The sequence below is a fragment of the Peromyscus californicus genome, unplaced genomic scaffold (genome assembly GCF_007827085.1).
Source record: "Peromyscus californicus insignis strain IS unplaced genomic scaffold, ASM782708v3 Scaffold_3__1_contigs__length_106647218, whole genome shotgun sequence".
NCBI classification, from domain to species: Eukaryota; Metazoa; Chordata; class Mammalia; order Rodentia; family Cricetidae; genus Peromyscus; species Peromyscus californicus.
In genome coordinates, this window is record NW_026294551.1 from 26,674,420 (window position 1) to 26,698,487 (window position 24,068).

A 24,068-nucleotide genomic window follows, 5' to 3' on the forward strand; every position below is an offset into this window, starting at 1 on the left:
CTAACGGTTTACAGAACCAGGAGAACCAAGGATCTGGAGAGCCTGTTTCTCACCCTCGGGCACACACAGAAGGGACCTATTCCCAACCTCTGTCTCCATCACAGGTCCCTTGACCACAGATGCTCACCACTGTCGTAGCGGCAGTTGGATAGATTAATCACCAATCATCTGGAAAAGAAAAAGGCAGACAGCAAGACAGAGACAGACACCCTGACCAGAACACAGGGCTGGGACCAGACATGCACGCCCAGCTGCCACACTAAGCCTGCAGGGCCTGCCCATCCCATCACTAAGAATGAGGTTGCAAAGGGGTGTAGGACCATGGACTTGTAGGTCTGTCATTATTTATATAGTCTGTTATTATTTGTATATATGTATACATTCCATTATATATTTATTACAATCAGGGTTAATTTTGCTTTCAGCTTCATGTTAACATCATTGCCGCCACCCCCTTTTTAATTTTGTCAGCAATGGGATTTGAACCCAGGGTCTCCCACCTGAAAGGTAAGCACTCTTAACTCTACGCTGCATTCCCAGTGGTCCCTGTGCTTTTTTATTTTTTACATCACCAGCCACACAGGGACAGGAATTTTAAAAGTCACACATTCATTTCTGGCTAAAATATCATCCCCTTCTTCTCTCCCCACTAAGGGAAGCGATTTAGAAAGTAGACAAGCTCTCGGCCAGGCACAGCTGAGTGTTAACCCAGAACCAGGATGCACGAGCTCTGGTAAGTCACCGTGGTCCTGTTACACCCCGAGGATGTGAAATTCCCAGGACTCACGCGCGCTTACACTTCGGAAGGGAAACTGTTCCTACTCCTTCAGCACGGAGCTCCCTCCCCACCCAGTCTTTAAAAAGCATTTAAACACAAATAGAACAAAAATCAGAACAAGGTGTGACTCCGGGTTATACACACTATTATGGGATTCCATAAAACAGAACACTGAAAGTGACTTCTTTTATGTGAACTGAAAGTAGTGTGATCTTGACAAGCCAAGCCCATGGTGTCTCCCTTTCCTCTCATCAGCCAAGGCCCTCTTCCCTCCGGTCCTTCCTGATCTTATCAACACTGATCTGCACCCCCGCCCCAACTCCTCGTTTTCCAATACTAACCTTTTTTTCTTCCTCTTCTTCTTGCCATGCTGCGGGGCATTCTGAAGCCTCTTTTGTGTGTTCTCTTTCACAAAAGCCAGGGTGACAAATTCTTCTAGCTCTTCTAGATCTTCTGTAGAACTCTCCTCCCTCTCTTCGCCCCCTTCCTCACTTTCCGAAGTCAGGCACTGTAGCATCTTCCTGGCCCCGGAGGAGGCTCTGGAGAAACGCCAGCCCTCCCTGGAGAGAGGGCAGAGCGAACAGCAGTTGCGTGGTTCCACCTGCAGGGGGCCCTCCTCCCGTGCTCATGTGGGAGTTTATAAACGTGCACCCCCCTCGAGAGCTAATTCCACCTTTGCAAAGGACTCTGACCTTGGGGACGCACTTAGCCAACCCCGGCCTTGGTTTTGGCCATCTGGGGTTTTCAGAGAGAGGCTGAGCTGCTCTGCTGGGTACCACCTGGTAAACAATCTTATTATTGCAGTGAGTGTGTGTCTGGAGAGGGCCTCAGAACTAAGTCTCAAGCCTTCCTAGCTGAGGTACTGAGTCCCGAGGGTGCACTGGAGGCGGGCTGAGGTCTGTTAACCGTTGCAGTGCTGCATTCGGTCTCCCACACAGCAAGATGCAGGCATGAATTAAGGCACATAGGAGGTTGTAAATCAATAGATGTGGGTACTGGGGACGGAACTCAGGTCTCCTGGAAAACCCATACCCGCTGTAAACTGCAGAGACATCTCTCCAGCCCCCGAGTGTGTGTGTGTGTGTGTGTGTGTGTGTATCCAGTGTTCAGCATCCACAGCTCTTTAGGAACACACTTACTCCACTTCTATGTAACCCAGGTCTTCAGGCCCACTCAGACCACACCCCTCGCAGGCAAGGCTCCTATGGTCATACAGCCCATTTATTTCACGGTGCTCCCACTCCCTCCCAGTCTACCCTCCCACAACCTCATCACTCCAGCCCCTCTCCTTTGATGGCCACAGGCCTTCTGCTGCTTACTACCTGTTCTGTCCACACACACTCTTCGGATTAAAAGACAAAAAAAAAATTTATTATCATTCAGATTATTATTGAAATCATATCAAAGAAGGTCTTAAAAATAAGAGGGTAACCAGGAGATGGTGGCAGGCAGATGTCTGTGAGTTCGAGGCCAGCCTGGTCTACAGAGCTAGTTCCAGGACAGCCAGGACTATGCAGAGAAACCCTGTCTACAAAACACACCAATAACAACAACAAAAGTCGCCTGTGGCTTGCCTGCTCTAACAAAGCAACTTGGCCTTGGCTATGAATTCTCTTTAATTCTTAAATTCTAATTGTAATCATTCTGACATCATATTACCCATTTTATAGCTTCTTTCTGCCTATTTAATATCATACCATAAAGGGACATTTATTTTGGCAAAATTTGCATGTCCCTAGGTATATTTATTTTTGCTCTTTTTTTTTTTTAGTCTGTATATGTGTTAGAGAAAAATTTGTAGGAGTCGGTTCCCTCCTGTTGTGTGGGTTCTGGAATCAGGCTTCTTGTGAAGCATGCTTACCTGTGGAGCCAGCTCTACGACCAGCATGTTCCTGGTGTTTGTTTTGTTTTGTTTTTTGGTTTTTTGAGACAGGGTTTCTCTATGTAACAGTCCTGGCTGTCCTGGATCTCACTCTGTAGACCAGGCTGGCCTCAGATTCACTGAGATCCGCCTGGCTCTGCCTCCCAAGTGCTGGGATTAAAGGCGTGCGCCACCACCGCCCGGCATGTTCCTGGTTTTTAAGGGCTATGAAACATTCCACGGAAGGCTTGTATCTAAAGGAAACCAACCCTTGCCTTATTACTGGACATAACAGTTGCTTCCAATTTTGATATTATCTAAACATCCTAAAACATATTTTCAAGCTGGGGATGGTGGCTAAGGTCTGGCTACTAGGGAAGCTGAGGCAGGAGGATTACTGAGTCTAGAGAGACGACACCCTCTCCCCACCCCCCATTGCCTGAAGAGGAAAAACAAGAAATACATTTTCATGTAGAGAGGGACTTTTTCTTCTTTGGGGATTGTTCTCTCTTGTCTGTCTGTTTATTTGAGACAGTGTCTCACTGTGTAGCCCAGGCTGGCCTCCAACTCAATTCTCCTTTCTCATCCCCATAAATGTCAGAGTTATATGTACCCCCTACACCCAGCTTTTGAGGGTGATTTTTGCACGTGTAATTCCCAGCACTTGGCAGGTGAATGCAAGAGGGTCGGGAGTTCAAGATCATCCTCAGTGAATTCAGTTAGAGGCCAGCCTGGACTACATGAGACTGTCTTCAAAAGACAATATTAAGGGATTAAATGGCTCAGAAGATTGTGCAGTTTCTGGTGTGTGTGTGTGTGTGTGTGTGTGTGTGTGTGTGTGTGTTCACCATGTTACATCCCACGGGGATTTTAACAATTTCAGCTAACTACCTCCAGCAATAGGCGATTATAGCAACCTCTCCAGAGTCACTGGCTCTCTTAGGAATCACCTCCCTTTTCCATCCAAACTTGCTAATTCTAGACAACACCTACACTCCACAGCCGTGTCTTTGACACCACAGCGCCCTTACACTCCTTCATGTGACATACTTCTGTGGCTTTGCCAAGGATTTTCAAATACATGTTCTAAGTAAATGCTCGCCACCACCCCTGGGGAGGAGGGCAGAACCGCTGCACTGGCCAAGGATCGGGCTTACTTCTTCCCTCTCGGAAACATGGCTGCCCTCAGGACAAACAACAGAGAAAACCTCTGCCGGCTGTATGAGTCAACGTTCCCAGCGAACTTGGCAACGTTCGAGAGAACTGGGGAACATCAAGTCTTGGCCTTGGGCTGCTCCCTTCCTCACAGGTAAACGACCAGTTCCACTCCCCAGGCCTTCAACAATGCTCCTCTTTACCAAGGCCTTGCACAGGAGTGGCTCGTTTACCTAAAGGTTAATGTTAACTTGGCGAGAAACTGACCCCGATTTTGAACTCTGGAATTGTGTGTTGTTGGTGCCTTTTTTAGGGCCTTGCCCAAGTGGTAAGAGTAAATCATGTCTGCCTCAAAGAGAAGAACTTGATGGCATTAACAAAAGGGAACAAACAAACAAACAAAAGCAGTTGTGGGGTTGAAAACCGTGACTTCTAGGCCAGTGTGACTTAAATGATAAGACTAAGACCCTGTTGCAAACACGAAGTCCAGTTCTGTTTGCTCTTGTGTGACAGAGCCCCAGCACACACAACAAGAGACCAAACCTATGCACTTTTAGAGGAATGGGTCCTCATGCCTTCTTGTCCCCATCCTGCCTGCCCTGTCCTCCAGCCTCCATACAATACAAGAGCCACCTAGATGGAACCTGAAACAGGTGCGAGATGGCAAACAGCAGTCCTTGCTACATGTGAATTAGCTTGGCTTTGGCCTTGGTCCCTTTCTCTAAATTTTCATTTTAGGTGTGTGGGTGTTTTGCTTGTATCTGTGTTTGTGCCGCACATATGTGCAGTGCCTGTGAAGGCCACAGGAGGGCAGCAGATCCTCCAGAGCTGAGGTCACAGATGGATGTTAGCTGCCACACGGATGCTGGGACCCAAACCTGGATCCTGGACACCCAGCCCATGATGGTTGTTTCCCCGCCTCCAGTTCCCGAGAGTTAGGATTATAGGCGTGAGCCACCAGGCCCTCTCCCTTGCCCTTCTCTCCCCTCGCACTCTGCACCCTGTTTCATGTCCAAGGCCGACTCCTGTTGCCTTCTCTCCAAACACTCCTGAAGGAACATCTTAAAACCGTGCCTGGGGCAGACTTGCACCCCAAATCTGGCCTGCAGAAACATCCCACTGGCCCACAGGAGACTGTGGTTATTGCTACAGTTGCTCAGTAGGAGTACTTCCCAAGAAGTAGAAAATGCACATTTCTTATTAAAAACACAGATTTCTCTTTCCTTTTTCAAAGTAGGTCTACATTCCTTCATGCCAACAATAAAGAACAGCTGAGTGACTCTCCTTAATATATCTTTCGCATTCTTGTAGTGTCTCTGACACAGAAACCAAGTGACAAGCAGCTTTATGTTTATAATACCGTTGAGAGAATTGATTTTTTGGGGGGGGGTCTGTGCATGTGGTGTGTGTGTGTATGTGTGTGTGTGTGTGTGTGTGTGTGTGTGTGTGTGTGTGTGTGCATTTGTGCAGGTGCATTTGCCCATGCGTGCGTGCGGAGAGGCCAGAGGTCAAAGTCTTCACCTATTGCTCACCACTTCATTTTTTGAGACAGGATTTCTCACCGAACCTGCAGCCTGTCCTTTTGGCTTGACTGGCTCGCCAGTGAGCCCCTGAGCTCTGCCTGTCTCTGCCCCTGTCTGCCCCTGTCTCTGCCCCTGTCTCTGCCCCTGAGCTCTGCCTGTCTCTGGTCCTGTCTCTGCCCCTGTCTCTGCCTGTCTCTGGCCCTGTCTCTGCCCCTGTCTCTGCCCCTGTCTCTGTCCCTGAGTTCTGCCTGTCTCTGTCCCACCAGTCTTGGGAATAGATACACTGGGGACTGGGATCCTAATGCTTGCCCAGCAAACAATTCACCCTCCCGGCTATCTCCTCAACCCTTATTTTTTGTTCACACTTGGCTCAACCCCCACCCCATTTTCTTTTTTTAAGTGAAATTGTATTTCTTTTATGTGCATGTGTAGGTGTGTATGTGTGCACGTGTGTATATGCCATGGCATGTTGTGGAGGTCAAAGAACAACTTGCGAAAACAGTTCTTTCTTCCACCACGTGGATCTCAGGGGTCAAACTCGGGTCATCAAGGCCTGGTGGCAGGTCCTTTCGCCTTCCGAGCCACTGCCCACCCACTCTGCTTTCTTGACCATGGGCGAGTGTATCAGTTTTCTCATAAGGCCTAGAACTCTATGGAGCAGTAGTTGGCCTTGAACTCCAGCCTCCTGCCTCAGCGATCATGAACTGAGCCAGGCCTGACCTGATTTTCTCGCTGGTACTGTATGCCTGTCCACACAAACGTCTGAACTTCCTAGTTGTGTTCCTGCATATTATTAGCCTGTAAGCAGAGGGTCTGTTAGTTTCCTTTTGTAGAACTGTGGATTGAGCCCAGACCTCACACAGGATGGTGGGTGAGCACTCTGCTCCTGAACCCTATGTTAGTGCCCCTGACATTTTTTTTTCCCAAGCAATTCTGAGTTAGAATAAAAACTGCTTCACCCGGGGATCAATGAAAAATCATTCATCCATTCATTTTTGTTGAATGAGGATTGAACTTGGGGCCTTAAAAAAGCTAGGCACATGGTCTACCATCAGCCCATACCCCATTACCTCCCACCCAATTTTAATTTTATGATATCAGAAAAAACATAGAATTGACCCAGCTAAACCCAGACTGGCCTCAAGCTTGCTAAGCAGCCAAACTGACCTTAAACTTCTAATCTTCCTGCCTCTATCTCCCAATTTCTGGGCTTACAGGTGTATACCACCACATCCAGTTTATGGGATGCCGAGGATCAAACCTAGGAATGTATTTAAAACATTTTCTAAGCTCTCAAGGAATCCCTCAATATTACAGGAGGGAGAAACCTTGAAGAAAATCTAATTCAACCACCCACTTATTTTCAGGACAGCTTTCGCTCAGGCAAGCACATGCACATACTAACAACACTCATCTGGATTAGAGGAGAACTGACCATAGCTAGAGACCAAGTCATGGCAGCCAGGACCAAAATTCCAGCCCCTACCTCCACTGTCTTCCTTTTAGCAAGGACAGCAGGCAGACAAAACAGACCAAGACCCTTGGAGAGCTCAGAAGAGAAGGTTAAGTCAGGCACGGTGGTGTATGCCTACAACTCACGCACATGGGAGGCTGATAAAGAAGGGTCACCAAGAGTTCCCGGCTAGCCTGGGTTACAAGCAAGACTCTCTCTCTCTCTCTCTCTCTCTCTCTCTATATATATATATATATATATATATATATGTATGTATGTATGTATGTATGTATGTATGTATGTATGTATGTATATATGTATACATATACATGTATTATATATGTGTGTGTGTGTGTATTTTCAATCGAGGTGATGCACAGCTTTAGTCTCAGCACTTGGGAAGCAGAGGTACTCAGATTTCTGTGAGTTTAAGGCCAGCCTGGTCTACATTGTAAGTTGCAGTCCAGCCAGAGATACATAGTGAGACCCTGTCTCAAAAACAAAACAAAACAAAAACAAAAGCAAACAACCCCCCTCAAACAGAAGACCAGAAGTTGTTATTAATGTATTAACACACAATGGCACCTTCAGTTTCTCCTAATGGCATAAAAATGTCCATTTCACCTTTCCAAATAGGATACTTGAGACACTGATGATTCCCCGCTTGTTAGCACCAGTTTGATCTTGAGATCTTCCAAGTCAAGAATAACCAACCAATCCTAGTTAGACCGCATGGAAGTGCCCCGCGTTGGCCACCAGGGGGAGGCAGTGAGTACTGCCACGGCCCTGCAAAGGCTCGGCAGGTTGTTTGGGAGAACAGTTGGTAACTAGGTCCTTATTCTTTTCTTTTTTCTTTTTTGAGGGAAAGCGTGTATTTGTTTGTTTGTTTATTTGTTTTTGCTTTTGCTTTGTGACTTAGGGTCTCATGTAACCCAGGGTGGCTAGCCTTGACCTTCCACTTCCTAAGTGAAGGGTTCACCAACACCCCACCGTGCAGGCCTTGCGTCCACTTCTGAAGGATTAAACGTGTTTTCGACTCTTCGTCCCCTGGCATTGTTCCAAAGGGCGGAAATTTTTTTTAGAGCTTTCTTTTGCAAGACTGAACGAATACCAGAGTCCTATAAACAGCAGGAAAGAATAGTTGGAGGGCTGACTAACAAGAATGATGGGGGAAGCCATCTTGACGGTCAGCCAGGCTCTATTATCTGTGTTTCAAAGCCCACACTCTTCCGAGTCTGTAGGAACACATAGAGAGCCAAAGACTTTCCTGTATTGTCTGCCCATGACCTCCTTCTCCTTCCTCAGTAACAGGCTTTCCTTCATCATCCCCCTTGTCATCTTTGGGTCATTCTCCCACTAGAAGCATCCCTAGGAAGGTCTCCAGTGGACAGCTGTTGGGAAAATAGTCAATGGACAAAAGGAAAAAGAAAAAGAAAAAAAAAAGAACACTCCGGATCTAGCTTTGGTTTAGCCTTCTGATTTAACGGGGCACAAACAGCCAAGTTATCACTCCTTTATTCTCTGTCTTCTCCGGGAATACAAGAGCACCGGGAGGAAAAGAACGTCACCCCCATGCTCGCTTCGGCAGCACAGATACTAAAATTGGAACAGTACAGAGAAGATTAGCGTGGCCCCTGCACAAGGATGGCACGCAAATTCGTGAAGCGTTCCATAAATTTTTTAAATAAAAAATCTTTTTTAAAAAAAGGGAGGGAGGGGCTGGAGAGATGGCTCAGAGGTTAAGAGTACTGACTGGTCTTCCAGAGATCCTGAGTTCAATTCCCAGCTATCACATGGTGGCTCACAACCATCTGCAACCATCTGTAATGAGATCTGGTGCCCTCTTCTGGCCTGCAGGCATACATGCAGACAGAACACAGTATACATAATAAATAAATAATAATAAAAAAAAAAAAAAAAAAAAAGAACTTCACCCCCAGAGGCACAGTGGCTCCTGAGTGTAAGCCCAGGACTCAGGGGGTTGAGGCTGCGAGGGCTGAGGAGAAGATCTGGGGCTATGTGACCAAGCTCCAGGTTAACTTGAGAAACATAGCAAGACTCTCAGAAGGAGCAGCCAGAGGAGAGCTAGTGATTACATTAGGTCTGCCCGCGATCTGCCCGCGCAATCCAGCCAGTGCCAAGAATAACAGGCCAGCCAGACTGACTGGCAGCAATAGGAGTCTTGCCCACTCAGATGCCATCTTTTATTCTGCTAGAAACTGGGGGCATTTTGTGATATTAGAAGGTGCAATTTCCTTTCTTTCATTCACTTAGTTGTTTGTTTTAAAGATGCAATTTTCAGGCCAGGGTCATGGCCAGCCATTTCCTCCACGACACTCGGGAAAATATCAGCCTAGGTAAACCTGGATCCACATACCATCTCTATTTCCTTTCTTGTTTTTCCTTTCCACGGGGTCTCACTATGCAGCCTAGGCTGACCCCAAGTTTAAAATTCTCTTTCCTCCGCATCCCCCAAGGGGCTGGGATGGCAGCTGAGTGACAGCCATGCCTTGTACTCTCTTGCTTTCTACAGTGGTGACCGTAGGTAGTGACCTCTTTCTACCTCACTTCCCTCCTAAATAAAGATACTATTCATCTCCTTCTAAAGACCCAGCCGGTATTTCTACCGCTTTTCAAGTAGTGCTTGGTTCAAAATAAGTACCATATTATCAAGTAAGGATATGGGGGAGGGAGTGGGGGTGGGGATTCGTCGTTGAAGCACTTGCCCAAGCCCCTGGGTTCGATCTCCAGCACCCCAAAATGGTGATGACGACATACATGAATGATAGAACTAGTACAAATACTAAACAAAAATTTGGGAGCGCCTGGCACATAACAGCAGTTCATGAACATTTAGTTCCCTCCCCATTTTGTTCCCAAAAGTAAAGGATATATTTCCCTGGAGCTCAAATTCTAAACAACTTTCTCAAGGCTCGAAGAGTATTCAGGACGGGCCAAACAAACAAACAAACAAATAAAAGTGAGAGGCAAAAGAAAGAGCTGAAACGGGAAAGGCATCGATGTAGGTAGGCATGGGTTATTCCAGGCAGGAAAAATAAACCAACAAAACTGTCTTTCTAGAAGGATTCTTCAGACGAAGTTAAAAATGATGACAGATCCGGCGTGGGTAGGGGGAAGAGGTGAGGAGTTCCTCCAGTGTCCCGGAGATGGTTGGTATCTAAGGGACTGCGCCCCGGTGGTTAGGTATGGAAGGGCGGGAAGTGATGAACAGAGAAGTGATGAACCACGTCGGGAGCCTAGGGTTGGTGAGGGTGAGAGGCTGGCCTCTGGGAACGCCATCGAGGAAGGCAGAGGGGTGGCCCTGGGTAGAGCCAGTATTTTAGGGAAACGGCAGTAAGAGGCGGCGATTTAGGGCCAGCATCGGGTTTCCGAGCTTCCTTACCCGCTATGGCTACTGCCGGGGCTCTCCACGGTTGGGAAGCTCTCATCTCTCGCAACCACCCTAGCCGACCCACACCTCCACGGAGCAAGGAACCAGGCTCCCATTGGCTGCCACATGCCCGGGACGGCGACCCCGACCTGCGCCCCTCCTAACCTCGGGTCCGCCCGGCCCTCATATTTGCATATAGGGCCTCCCAGGCTTTCGATTGGCCCCTGCAGCAGGCGGCCATGCCCCCTCGGTCGGGAATCTGATTAACCGTCACTGCGCCCGCCCGCGGAGGGAAGCGCCTAGGTTGTCCCTGGAGACGCGGAGGACGCTCGGGCTCCGCTGCCTAGCGCCCGGAGCGCGTCTCCGCCTGGCCCCGCCCCGCCCGCGCCCCCCACCCCACCCCCACACCCCTGGGTTCGGGCGATGGGAGGGGGGTGGGGGCGCTGCACAGGGGCGGGTGGAACGCGGCCACCCAAAGCTGCTGCTCTTCAGGTCGGCCGGGAGAGACAGGCTTACTTTGGTTTTAGATTCTCTAGAGACAAGTACTTATCCCGGACCAGAAGCTGGATGCTCGGGGAGAGAGCAGTGGATTAAAAGCACGGAATCAGTAGTTTTTTCAGGCCGTGGGCTCTCCGAGGGTCAGCGTCTTTCACAGTGTAATGAGTATTGCAAACCTATAATGAGCCGCTCCGGCTTATTGGATCATGACGTCTCTTCCAGAATTTGGAGGGATCACGGTCTGCACTGAACCGACCAGCAAACGAAGGCCGCCCACACCGACTGCAGAGTCGGTGTGACTGAAGGGAGCAGGGGTTTCATTTGATTGTGTTTAGGGTGGGGAACCTCTGTAGTGACTGGATTCAGTCTTTTCGTTTCCTCCTTTCTTAATCTATACTGCCCACCTGCCAAACTGCCTGTAAAGACAGACAGGCAGAAAGAAAAAAAAAAGTTCTTCCTGCAAGAGTTAGTTCAGCATTTGTTGAAAGATCAAAGGATTGATTTGAAGCTGCTGTGTTTTTAAACAGTGGGGTTTTGTTTCGGACAAGGCTTTTTGGCCTGGGACGTTGATCCTTTTGTCTCTACATCTGGGATCACAGGTGTGCGTTACTACACCGGGTTTACCCATGCTGTTTAACCATCCTGGGGACTGATCCCAGGGCTTTGAACATGCTAGGCAAGTACTCTGCCGACTGAGCTACAACTTTGTCTTCCTCTTCATTCTTAATTTTTTAGGTGCTTGACTTGATGTCACTGAAATGTGGCCGTTCCTGCGGCAAAGGTTTAGTCTCAAGAAGTAGGATAGTGAATGGATCCTCACTGCTGAAAACCTTTGCAAGCAGCCTGAGAGGAAATGTAGGCACAAGAAACGCGGAAACCTTTAGCGGCAAGCACTAAAGGAAGAGGTCGAAGCTAAGTGTCTGATCTAAACTAATCCAGGAAACTTTCCCTTGGGGTTCTTTGTTGCGGAATATTCCCTTACACTGTGTGAAGATGTGTCACCGTGATTGGTTTGATAAAGAGCTGAATGGCCAATAGCTAGGCAGGAAGAAATTAGGCGGGACTTCTGGGGACGGAGAGGCTCCTGGAAGAAGAGAGGCAGAGTCGCCAGCCAATGTTAAGTCTTGTGTTGTTTGTTATTTAGGAGCTGGCATACAGAGAAGGACTTGCTACAGTTCTTAGCAGCTTTCCTGGGAACTGTGCCAATGAGTGTGTCCTGGAGTTATGCAATAACGGGCAAATGCAGGAGAAGGGGTGAGGCACCAAGGTAGGAGTGCTGATATGAATCTGTAATCTGTCATCCCAGGCTTAGTGAAACAGGATCTTCCACCCGAGGCAACCTGGGCTACAAATCAGACTCCTGTCTCAAAGCCCAAAACAAAAGAAAAAAAAAACTCATCAATGAAACCCAAGGCCAAGAGACACTGAGGTCTCACCTCCCTGTCCTGTGTTGACCTTGTCCACTTGCACTGACCCTTGAACTTTGCCCATGAGTGTCGTGGGTAGGTCTCTAAGAGGCCCAGCTTCCTTCTCCTAACACCCTTCCATAACCACACACAAGGACAATTACCAAATGTGACTGTAGCTCTGTCCTCAAGAGCTGCTTTCTGCCACTGCCCAGAGGAGAAAGGTTCCAAGCAGTCAAGTTTATTAAGTCAGAAACAACAAAACCCCCCACTAACATAGTATAAAATTATTTCAGAGTGAAAACATTTGAGCCGCACTACATGCACAAAGAAACTGAATCAGAGTTTCTCCTATCTGAAGAAAGCGGCCACCATAAACCTGAGGGGAGGTTGTTTCTATCAGAGAAATTTTCTTCTAGGGTACCCTGGAGATAGTGCTGTTGGGGGTGTGGCTTAATGGTAGCTTGTCTGGTAAGCACAGGGTCCTGGGTTTGGTCTCTAAGCATGGGGAAGGGGCCTTGGGAGTCGTCAACAGCTACTAATAAACTTTCATCCCCAGCTGTGTGGAGAGCTGGTCTGCTGAGGTGGTGACCTAAGCTGGAAGTTTGCTTCTCACCTGCTGTCCACACACTCAGGAGGCAAAAATAGAGCTTAGCCCCAGGACAATGGCAGCCTGTGACCTGATGTTTACATTCACCCTGGAGTGAATAGAGGAACCAAGGTGGAATCAACAGCCATCTGCTACTCTTCTAGAAACCTCTATACCACCCACACCCCGCCTTCTCTCTCCCCTGCCTCCTCTCTGGTGCCCTAAGGGCCCAAGTGACCACCATCAACTGGCCACCCAGCAGATGTTTCCCTAAGACCAACTGTCACAGCTCTGTTCGCCTCCCCCAGCCATCTCTATTTTCCCAGTATTTCACTAGTCTGCTCTACACGGCTGAGGCTTCAGTTTCGCTGACATCCCATCCCCACCCCATCCCTCCGGAGCCATATTGTGATGGAAATGAAGGCCAGGACACTGGACTGAACGGCAAAGATTTATGGTTTACAGAGGGGCTCCATAACATCCCTGACAACCGGTTATAAACTGACTGCAATGGGAGCTTACAGGCCGACGTCTGGCGAGGCTGTCCTCTCAGGAGGGCGGACAGGAACAAGCAAGGTGGGCAGGCAAGCTGCCCCGCTGTAGGCCAAAGCAAGGTGGGCAGGCAAGCTGCCCCGCTGTAGGCCAAAGCAGGCTTCAAGAGTCAGCTATACCCGCAGGCCAGAGACCAACGGGCCAAGAAATCCCCTGTGCTAGGTAAGCCAGAGATTGGCAAACCAGCCGGGCGTAGTGTCGCAGACCTGTGGAGCCAGCAACCCGGAGGCGGAAGCAGAAGCCGGAATCCGATAGCTTGGATTTTATAGAAAATTCTAGGCCAGCCTAGGCAACAAAGGAGATCCTGACTCAAAAACAAACAAACAAAAATATATAAAGAACAAAACAAAACAGAGCAGATGTGGTTTTTCGAGACCTGTATTCCCAGCCCTCAGAGTGGAGAGGCAGAAGTGTTGAAAGTTGGAGGCCACCCTGGGCTGCATAGTGAGTTCTAGGCCAGCCTGAATCTCAGAGAGAGAGAGAGAGAGAGAGAGAGAGAGAGAGAGACCCTGTCTCAAAAAATAGGGTTATCCATTGCACTCCAAAAGGATAAACCTGCGGTTCCCCCAAATGTGGGAAATTCGACTGCGGGTAGTGGGCAAGTGCATGGCATGCATCCTTTCCCCTGAAGAATAAAGTAAAAAAATACATTAGTGAATAAATAAATAACAGGAATGGGGAAATGAAATGAAAGAAGAGGAGGGAGTGGGAGGGGAGAGGAAGGAGACAAGGGAAGGAGGGCTGGAGATGTAGCTCAGTTGGTCGAGTGCTTGTCGAGCAAGCATGAAATCCTGGGTTCGCTTCCCCAGCACCTCTTAAACAGGGTGTTGTGGTGCACACCAATAATCACAGCACTCAGTAAGTAGAGGCAGAGGACTCAGAAATTCAAAGTCATCCTCAGCTATATCGTTAGTTCAAGACCGACCTGCCTGGATACTAAAACCCTGTCTCAAAAGAAAGAGAAAGATAAACAAAGAAGTCACTCATTTGGTAAGGGGCTCTGCAGGCCTAGGTGTGAGAGGTTGAAGCAGAGTGTTGAGGGTCTTCCCAGCTGTCAAAATATTTGGACTGGGACCCCACCTGAGAACTCCAGATAAGCAATGAGTGTGCATGGGTGTGTGTGTGTGTGTGTGAGAGAGAGAGAGAGCAAGGTCCCAGACCCGGCCTGGTTTTCACTGTTGTCTTTCTTCCTAAGGCGCCCGCCTGACTCCATAAACACAGTGAAGACCCTCAGAAGTGTCATTTGCTCAGCAACTGACATACAGGCTCTTTGCCAGGCTTGGGATCCTTCCGAGTAGTTAATTAGAAAAAAAAAATCTTTATTCTGATCCCCAAATCAGAGTCCAGCCTGACAACGCTTTCTTCCTGGGATGATCAAAATAAAGCCAAAGATGGATTTGAGGTAGGCCACGCCCCCAGCTACATGCGCTGTCCCGTAGTCAGGCAAGATGCTTAGTTATCCTAGGGCCTTCCTCCTATGTAATCTGTGCACTGTGTGATCACGTAATCATCTTCACACAGAGTGGTCACACCATCTATGCCCATGCGTGGTGTAGCTATGTAAGCCCACATGTGCATGTTCAGGGGGACCCATAAAAGCAGGTTCCACCTATTCCTCCCCTCTCTTCCTGCACAGTCATTCCATAGGCCTGTGCACACCCCTTCTAGTGCCTTCCCTTAATAAACTCTTATAGTGGGTTTTGTTGCACCTCGTGGCTTCTCTCTCATGGTAAACATCGCCGCTTAATAAATAACGTTGTGCCGCTTAATAAATAATACCTACTCCCACACAAACTAGCACCAAGCTGCTAGAAAATTTAGATAGTAACATATGCTGGATAAATAAGGTATATTTGATTATCAAGATTTATAAATTCCAGCTGGGCGTTGGTGGCACACGTCTTTAATCCCAGCACTTGGGAGGCAGAGACAGGCGGATCTCTGTGAGTTTGAGGTCAGCCTGGTCTACAGAGTGAGTTCCAGGACAGGCTCCAAAGCTACAGAGAAACCCTGGCTCAAAAAAAAAAAAAAAAAAAAAAAACAAAGAAACAAAAAAATGTATAAATTCCTCAGGTCTACTCAGGTTCATAGTAATATTTGTCTAGTTTCATCTTTGCTCACTTTAAGTTTTAGCTATTTGGATAAACTAAGCCATATTTTAAAAAACCTGCAATATTCTATAATAGTGTGTTTGGTGTCCCCCCCTCCCCCAAGAAAGTCCTTTTCCCAAGGTCAGACATTCCTTCAGGAACTTGAAGGAAGTTCTTACTTGCTAAAAAGGGAGTCATTCTGATCTCTGGCAAAAGGAATTTGTGACCCTCCATTACCTTATAACTGGTGCCTATTAACTTGTCAATCCCTGATCTCAAGACACAACCCAGCTCACATTTAATCCTATGTGCAACTTTAAATTATCAAAGGTGTATTTTTTAAATACACTCTCTGGCAGCCATCCCAGTTCACCCTCAGATCATGTCAGTCTCCTACTTTCCCCTCACCCACTCTACATAGCCTCTTTGGGATCTGAGCCACCCTCCCATCCCACCCTACCCTCAGCCCCCACCCCACCCCCACCCTTGCCAAAGCTGGTCTCAGGCAGAGTTGGTTCCTTGGTTAAGAGCACTTGTTGCTACTGCAGAGGACCTGGGTTGTATTCGCAGCACCCACATGGTGGCTCACAATCATCCATAACTCCAGTTCCAGAGGATCCAACATCCTCTTCCGATCCCTCTGGGCCCCAGGTGCGAAAGTGGTGGACATACACACATGCAGGCAAAACACCCATTCACATAAAATAAATAAAAACAAACAGAAACTTACTTTTTGAGTCAAGTCACAGGAGACTCAGAAAGGTTTATAGATTTCCTTTAAGGTTGGGTGTGAGACACGATTTTTTTTTTCTTTTTTTGAGACAAAGTCTCAGATAGCCTAGGCTGGCCTCAAACTTGCTTTGTAGCCAAATCTGGCCCTGGACGGCTGACCTCCAATGCTGGAATTAACAGGTATCTATTACCAAGCCTGATCGTGTGTGTGTGTGTGTGTGTGTGTGTGTGTGTGTGTGTGTGTGTGTATGAAGCAGGACGAAATGCCAGAGTCTAATCTGTATCTATAGGACTATCTATCTATCTAATCTTATCTGTATCTATAGGTACACATGCATGCATATATATGTATATATCATCTCTATAGCACTAAGTATCTATAGTGCATGAAGTTTTATGTAGAGGCAGGAAAAGTAAGATAAACTCTCAATACCCTTTCAAAGACACAACTTTAAGCAAATTTAAAAAATAAATAAATAAAAAAGACAGTTTGCTCTAGGGTAGATTAAAGAGCACACCCAGCGAGCGGGTCATCCAAGACACTACGAGTCCCAGGCGGCCGGCGGCGGGGCGGGGCTTGTGGCCGTTGTGACGCCGTGGGCGGGGCTTGCCCGTCCCTTTGGCCTTTAGCCCCGCCCACGGGCCTTTGGGTTCCCTGCTGCTGTGGCGCCGCTGCTGGCTGCTGTCCCCGGTGAGTCCCTGAAGTGAAGGGGGGGCAGTTGAGCCCTTGGGGTCACCGAAATTCGGACTTCTGGGCCTTGGGACGGGGCCACAGGCAGGCCACGGCGTGGCGGGCTTCAGCGTCACCTCGGTCCGTCCCGGGGGGCGTGGGTCAGCGAGGGTGGCTCCGGGAGGGCCTGGAGCGCCTACCGCGGCCTGGGAGGCCCGGGACGATTTTTCCAGAGGAGGGCGAGGCTGCGGGAGTTTGGGGTTCCAGGGCTTGTGACCCGCGGGAGGACAGTCGCCTCCGACAGGAGCCAGGGTCCTGGCGCAGTGGCCGTGTGCTGTGGCTCGCGGTGGTACCCCGCCCCGCCGCCCCTGTCGCCGGGGTTCCGAACACCGAGCTTCTAATGTGTCACCGCTATAGGCTTTCAGGCCCACGGGCCCAGGGCCCCACTGCGTCAGTCACCCTGACCTGCGTCACCCTGACCGAGTTACTTTCTCTTTAGGTCTGTTTCCCTCTGTGCCGGCAAGTTAGCTCCCTGATACTTCTTTCCCTCTGTATCCCGTCATGGCAGCCCCGATGGAAAAGGAGATGTCAGTGCCCTGCTGCGTTACAGCTGATCTCCCATAGCTTTCTCCCCAACTCACATTTCAACACCAATCGACGTGTTAACTTTTTTTTTTTTCCTGTCATTTGAATTCTTTGCTCTAGAAGCAAATCCACAAGTGCCTATGGATGGAACTTAGGAGAGTAATTTGGATGCTGTATCATAACTTCCCTTTTACTTTCTTTTTGCAGAACCCACATATAACAAAGGACTTCATTCACTAGGTCTTTGTGGCTTGTGTACCACACACGATTAGGGATGCCTAGATGGCTTACTTTCCCAAGTGTTGCCGGGAGTTCTGAAACTCTCTACCTTGTAGCAACCAGGACAGCTGCCAAGCAGGAAACACCTTGAAAGGACAGGGGGTCCCAAGTTACCCAACAGTAACAAGTTACATACTCTTCTACAAACATAGTACAACATTCAGTGCAAAAGTATTGAAAATGCATGCCCAGTCTGGGCTCTAGAGTGAGAGAGACTTTGACTCAAACAAGAACAAAGCCAAAAACGAAACAAAACCAGCTCTACTTACTGATGTGTCATGCTTACTTATTTTCTCAGAGAAAGACACGGACGATGAACTTTCTGTTTCGTGCACACAGGATCATCACAATACCTGAACTGGTCCTTAGAGATTTCTCGAGCCAGATTCATGTGTTGGCCAGAAACCTAAAAAGGGTTTCTATGGCTTATCCTGACTTCAAGGTTGTGGTAGAGCTGAGCTGAGATCCCAGGTCTTTTGGCCCCTGGCCAAGTTCCCATGCTGCTGTACTTCACACACTGCCACTGTGACCTGGCGGGACACAACCACCCCTTTCAAGGGGGGAAGTCTATGGGGTTGGTGAGGTGGCCTAGCAGTTAAGGGCATTTGCTGCTTTCGCAGAGGATCTGGGTTCAGTTCTAGTGCCCTTCTCGGGCTGCTCACAACCACCTGGAGCTCTGGTTTCTGCCCTCATGTGGTATACAGACTCGGGCACACATACGCACATAACACAGAAATAAATAAAATGTTTTGTAAGGATTTTAAAAAATTTTTGTAGGCATGGGGATTTTGCTTCCATCTGTGCTGTGCATCAGTCTGTGTGGTGCCTGAGAGGGTCAGAAGAGGGCTTTAGATCCCCCGGAGTTACAGATGACTGTGGGCTGCCTTGTCGGTGCTGGAAATTGAACCTAGATCCTTTGTGCAAGAGCAGCAGGTGTCCTGAGCTGCTGAGCCATCGTTTCTCCAGCCCCTAAAATATTTTTGAAACAAAAAGTGGTGGGTAGACGGTGAACTTTCACAATCCTTCCAGTTGTGTGTCCCTCACGTCTGAGAACTATTGTGCTTCCCCTGGCACTGCTGTGGTGGCGTGATGAGTGACAGCGTTTGCTCAGACCAAATATGACAGCTCTTTCAAACAGTTGATATGTGTCTGAAAGGTTCCTAGTTGTGTAGTTTTGTCTTACGTACTGGAAAACATCCTAATTATTTATTTGTATTTTATGTACATTGGTGTTTTGCCTGCATGTATGTCTGTGTGAGTGTCACATTCCCTGGAGCAGGAGTCACAGACTGTTGTGAGCTGCCTTGTGGTGCTGGGAATTGAACCTGGGTCCTCTGGAAGAGCAGTCAGTGCTCTTAATCGCTGAGCCATCTCTCCAGCCCCTCGAAAACATTTTCGATAAGGAAGGAAAATGAACTTAGAAAACTGAAACGGGAGTGAGTGGTGAAATAACTTGAGGAGCAGTGGTTGTGTTCTTGGCTGTGCCCCGTTTCCCCGGGCTGCCTGTGTGCACATGCTGTCTGTGGCTCGAGTTTCCTAAGCCCAGGGTCAGGAGGACTGCCGTTCAGATTAGCCCATCTGTTTGGCTGATTGCTAGTTTTAGAAAGGAAAAGAAGTAAGATGAAAGGATTACATTTTTGTTTGTAATGTAAATGTCTGACATTTAATCATCTTTTGGTTTTACTGTTCTCAAATTAAGAACTGATTTGCAGAGATGGCTCAGAGGTTAAGAGCACTGGCTGCTCTTCCAAAAGACCCTGGTTCAATTCCCAACACCCACATGGCAACTCACAGTTGTCTATAACTCCAGTTCCAGGGGATCCAGCACCCTCACACAGATATACACGTAGGCAAAACAGCAATGTACATAAAATAAAAATAACTAATTTTAAAAAATAAGTATTTGTATTTCTCTCTTGGTTTTGGAAGCATTCAATTTCTTTCTCTGAACTAATCTAGAGAAGCAACCTATAGTCAAGTCAGTCTCTGTCTCTGTCTCTCTCTCTCCTCTCTCTCTCTCTCACTCACACACACACACACACACACACACACACTTTCTTCCTGTTTGTCTCTGTGTGTGTTTATTTTTAAGATTTATTTTCAAGATTTATTTATTTTTATTTTATGTGTATGGGTGTTTTACTTCTGCATGTGTGTCTATGGTTCACGTGTGTGCATTACTCTTGGAGGCTAGAAGAGGGCATCAGATCCACTGGAACTGGAGTTACAGTTCTATTAGCTGCCATGTGGTTACTGGGAACCCAACCCCAGACCTCTGGAAGAGTAGCCAGTGCCAAGCCATCTCTACAGTCCCAAAGGTTTATTTATATAATATATATGCATATTATATATTATATATATGTGTGTGTATATGTATGTGTATACATATATATACATACAGAGAGAGAGTAGCTATGTGTAGGTGTCCTTGGAGGCCATAAGATCCCCTGAAGCTGGAGTTATGGATGGTTGTGAGCTGTTTGATATGTATGCTAGGAATTGAACTCTGGTCCTCTGCAAAACAGTGCTTTCTTAACCACTGAGCCATCTCTCCAGCCCTTGTTTATTTTTGAGCAGGGTCTCCATATGTAGCCTTGGCTGGCCTAGAACTCACTCTAAACCAGGCTGCCTCCTCCTGCTCCTTCTCCCTGAGTTCTGGCATTATGGGCAAGAGCCACCATGCCCAGTAAGTGTTTGTTTCTCTTGAGACATATACCCAACTGGTGTGAAAGGCTAATGTGGAAGTGTTTGGAACTTAACATCCTTTCTGCTAAAACCTATCACTGTAGTTTGCAGATTCCTCCCAAATGAGACGTAGAACGAGCTGTTGCTGCTTTGCTTCAGGATAAGGAGGAGACCTGTGCTTTGTGGAACAGTTTGGGGAGTACTATATTAAACTAAAAGGCTCATTAGATGAAAATATGTCAGGGTTTCTTAGGCACTAAGAACCATTTCCTGGGACTCGTTTTGAATACATTATTATTGCCAGCTCCCCTGAGGGTCCTAATCCTTTTGGAAACTGCTAGAAGGGAAGGGGAAAAAGAAGTAACAACCATGTCAGGCAGTTTATGGAATCTCTACACTATTCCCAGATTAATGGGTTTTGGTAGGTGCTTTGTTTCCTGAGACAGAGTCTCAGAAATCTAGGCTTAGGTATATGGCTGGGGCTGACCTTTAACTCTGAATCTGCCTGCCTCCATCTCATATGTTAGGATTATTAATGTATGCCAGCCATGTCTAGCTGCTTGATACTTTTGTTTTTAAAATCCCTGTTTGTGGGTCCTGGAGAGATCCCTTGGTGGTGCTCTTGCAGAGGACCCAGGTTTGATTTGTAGCACCCACGTGGTGGCTCCCAACCATCTGTAACTCCAATTCTAGGGGATCTGTGCCCTCTTCTTGGCCTCCACTGGCCCCAGGCCAAGGTGCACATACATGCATGCAGGCACAGTGCCCATACACATAGAATAACATACATAAATCTAAAAGAAAAAAAATCATTTTCCCCTGTCACGACTTACATGACCAGCCTCAGATTTTGGGAAAAGAAAAAGAAATGAGGTAGAATACGGACCTAATGTATGCCGTTACTTTTCATAATTTCTCAGCTCTCTGGCTTCTAACTAAATTTAGTCTTCATGTTTCTTCTCTTTTCTTGCCTCTATGAATTACTGCCAGCATTAGGGCAGTAAGTGGTTAAGAGAGGAAAACTGCCGGGCGGTGGTGGCACACGCCTTTAATCCCAGCACTCGAGAGGCAGAGGCAGGTGGATCTCTGTGAGTTCGAGGCCAGCCTGGTCTCCAAAGCGAGTTCCAGGAAAGGCGCAAAGCTACACAGAGAAACCCTGTCTCGAAAAAAAACCAAAAAAAAAAAAAAAAAAAGAGAGAGGAAAACTGAGGCTAACTCATTCTAGTTTTCCTTTTGTACCCTCCAACCCCGTTTCTAGACTGCATTGTTAGAAAGGTAATTTCGCCGGGCGCACTCCTTTAATCCCAGAACTCAGGAGGCAGAGGCAGATGGATTTCTGAGTTTGAGGCCAGCCTGGTCTACAGAAGGAGTTCCAGGACAGCCAGGGTTACACAGAGAAACCCTGTCTTGAAAAACAACAAAAAGGAGCCGGGCGGTGGTGGCGCACGCCTTTAATCCCAGCACTCGGGAGGCAGAGCCAGGCGGATCTCTGTGAGTTGGAGGCCAGCCTGGGCTACCAAGTGAGTTCCAGGAAAGGCACAAAGCTACACAGAGAAACCCTGTCTCGGGGGGAAAAAAAAGAAAAAAGAAAAACAACAAAATTTTTTTGTTTTTGTTTGTTTGTTTGTTTGTTTTTAAATTTACTTACGCGTGCACGAGTGTACGTGTCTGGGGACAAGTGCTATTATATTCAAGTGGAAGTCAGAGGACATCTTACAGGAATCATTTGTCTTCTTCCAGGGTCGAACTCAGGTTTGTCAGGTTTGATGGCAAACAGCTCTATCCACTGAGCCGTCTTGACAGCCCAGAAGGAAAGGCTTTTAAGGATCACTAATGGTTTGGTTTGGTTCAGACAGGGTCTCACTGTGTAGTCCAGGCTGGCCTCAAACTTGTGATGATCCTCCTGCCTCAGAGCTCCCGAGTACTGGGATTACAGGTCATTATGCTCAGTTTAAGATTACTAATTTTAGCAGTCAGCAATTTCCCTTCAGGAAAGGGTGAGTGTGGTACTTCCTCACAGAGCCCATTAGGATTGGTACGGGCATGCGCTGGGTTTCCCTACAGCCCATTCTTGCCCTCAGTTTGGTAAAGAGGAAGGAGGGGAGGCTGCCGCTCTCCAGCCTACCTGCCTCTTCAGCCCTTCTCCAGACTTGGCAGGTCATTTAACTTTGTCCTAAGAACGATTGAAATCTGAAGCCCCGAGGACCATCGGTGTCCTCTGAGTCCAGAGACATGCTGAGAGGCCAAGTCTGGAAGCTTCATATAGTCTTGCTTTTTCAATAAGCAAGAGACCAAGCTGTTGCTTTTTCTAGACAAGGGAAGAGATGGGATTTCTTCTGGCTGTGTACAGGCCTCAGAGCATGGCTCTCTGGTGTCACTTGTGAGTGGGCTGTCCTTTCTCAGTGTTCTTTGTGAGCTAACTTTGGTTGGTCTTCAATGAGAAAGAGAGACTGTACCAAGCCACTTGGATTCTTAGCTAGTATTCACAGCTTGCCAGAATTTGTGTGTGTGAACGTGGGTAATGGGTTCTTTTCTGGTTTTTCAAGGCAGGATTTCTCTGTGTAGCCCTGGCTGTCCTGGAATTCACTCTGTAAAAGAGGCTGGCCTTGAACTCAGAGATCAGCTGCTTCTGCCTCTCAAGTGCGGGATTAAAGGGTGCACCACCACCGCCATCCACTGTGATGGGTTCTTACGTCAAATTTGTGGGTTCTTTTGGTTTTGTCGCCATGCCATTTAAGCAGCTAAGCCAGCTGAACTAGTCATATCAAGAATTGGTGTTGTTCTTGGATGTTTTTATCTCCTTGATTTTTTTTTTTTTTTTTTTTTTTTTTTTTTTTTTTTTTTTTGGTTTTTCGAGACAGGGTTTCTCTGTGTAGCCCTGGCTGTCCTGGAACTTGCTTTGTAGACCAGGCTGACCTCAAACCACAGAGATCTGCCTGGTGATTAAAGGCATGTGCCATCACGCCTGGCTGACTTCTTTTTTTAAAGGCAGAGTCTCATGTGGCCCAGGTTGGCCTTGGACTTACTCCACACACACACACACACACACACACACACACACACACACACACACACACACACACACACACATGATAACATTAAACCAACAAGAAAAGAACTCTAATCCTACCGCCATCCTTAACATCATCACCATCATCTTCATCATTAATAATATTTTTGGGTGGTGGAGATCTAGCCTAGGTTCGTATGCTAGCTAGGCAAACACTGCTGTTGAGCTACATCCCCAGTCCATCCTGCCATTATTTCCCTGGAAAGCCCTTCCCCTTCTTGGTGAGTGGCGTGCATATAGTGTTCGTTCATTTCCTGGAGAACACCTAGTGGGCAGTTACTTTAACCTTGTGCTGTGTACAAGTGAGGACCATGTGTCTGTCACAAGGAGAACTCAAGATAAGGGACTTCAGGTAATTGAGGGCGGGCCTGACCTGCTGTTAGTCACAGTCCCCAGTCAAAGGGCAGACAGAATCATTTGATATGCTCAGATAAATTGGTTCTTCGGTCTTAGGACTGAGGAAGCAGGATGGCTTCACTGTGACTGGAGACTTCTAGGGAAAGAGTCAACAAGCTGAGAGTCAACCTCCCAGCCCATCTTCCATAGCATCCCAGCGAAGCCTTTGTCCTACAGACAACAGCTTGCTACAAGGGAAATGACGGACTGGAATAGGACCCTTTCCACTCCACTTGGGAACACTACCCTGAGGCATGAGGTTCAAGATGTGGCTAGGCTCTGTCACAAACCAGGAAAATCAATGAGTTCTTAGCTCTGTAGCTAAATTTCCTAATAAACTGCTTAGTGCTCCAAA

At 47.6% G+C, this 24,068-nt stretch overlaps 2 protein-coding genes and 1 non-coding gene across 5 annotated transcripts in view; 2 read left to right on the plus strand and 1 right to left on the minus strand.

Moving 5' to 3' along the window:
* Ttll6 (tubulin tyrosine ligase like 6) overlaps positions 1-10,278 on the minus strand; it is a 40,886-nt gene extending 30,608 nt beyond the window's left edge. The window contains exons 1-2 of the mRNA XM_052759438.1: positions 10,174-10,278; positions 128-1,338 (exon numbers count right to left, since the gene is read on the minus strand). The gene's annotated coding sequence lies outside the window, so the exon portion shown is untranslated. The remainder of the gene's footprint in view (positions 1-127; positions 1,339-10,173) is intronic.
* On the plus strand, positions 8,343-8,449 carry LOC128123491 (U6 spliceosomal RNA). Its single transcript, XR_008222674.1, has one exon. It is a non-coding gene; the product is annotated as a U6 spliceosomal RNA (small nuclear RNA).
* A 6,342-nt stretch (positions 10,279-16,620) lies between the features above and the next one.
* Calcoco2 (calcium binding and coiled-coil domain 2) overlaps positions 16,621-24,068 on the plus strand; it is a 33,629-nt gene continuing 26,181 nt past the window's right edge. For all 3 annotated transcript variants that reach the window (XM_052757682.1, XM_052757683.1, XM_052757684.1), the window contains exon 1: positions 16,621-16,719. The gene's annotated coding sequence lies outside the window, so the exon portion shown is untranslated. The remainder of the gene's footprint in view (positions 16,720-24,068) is intronic.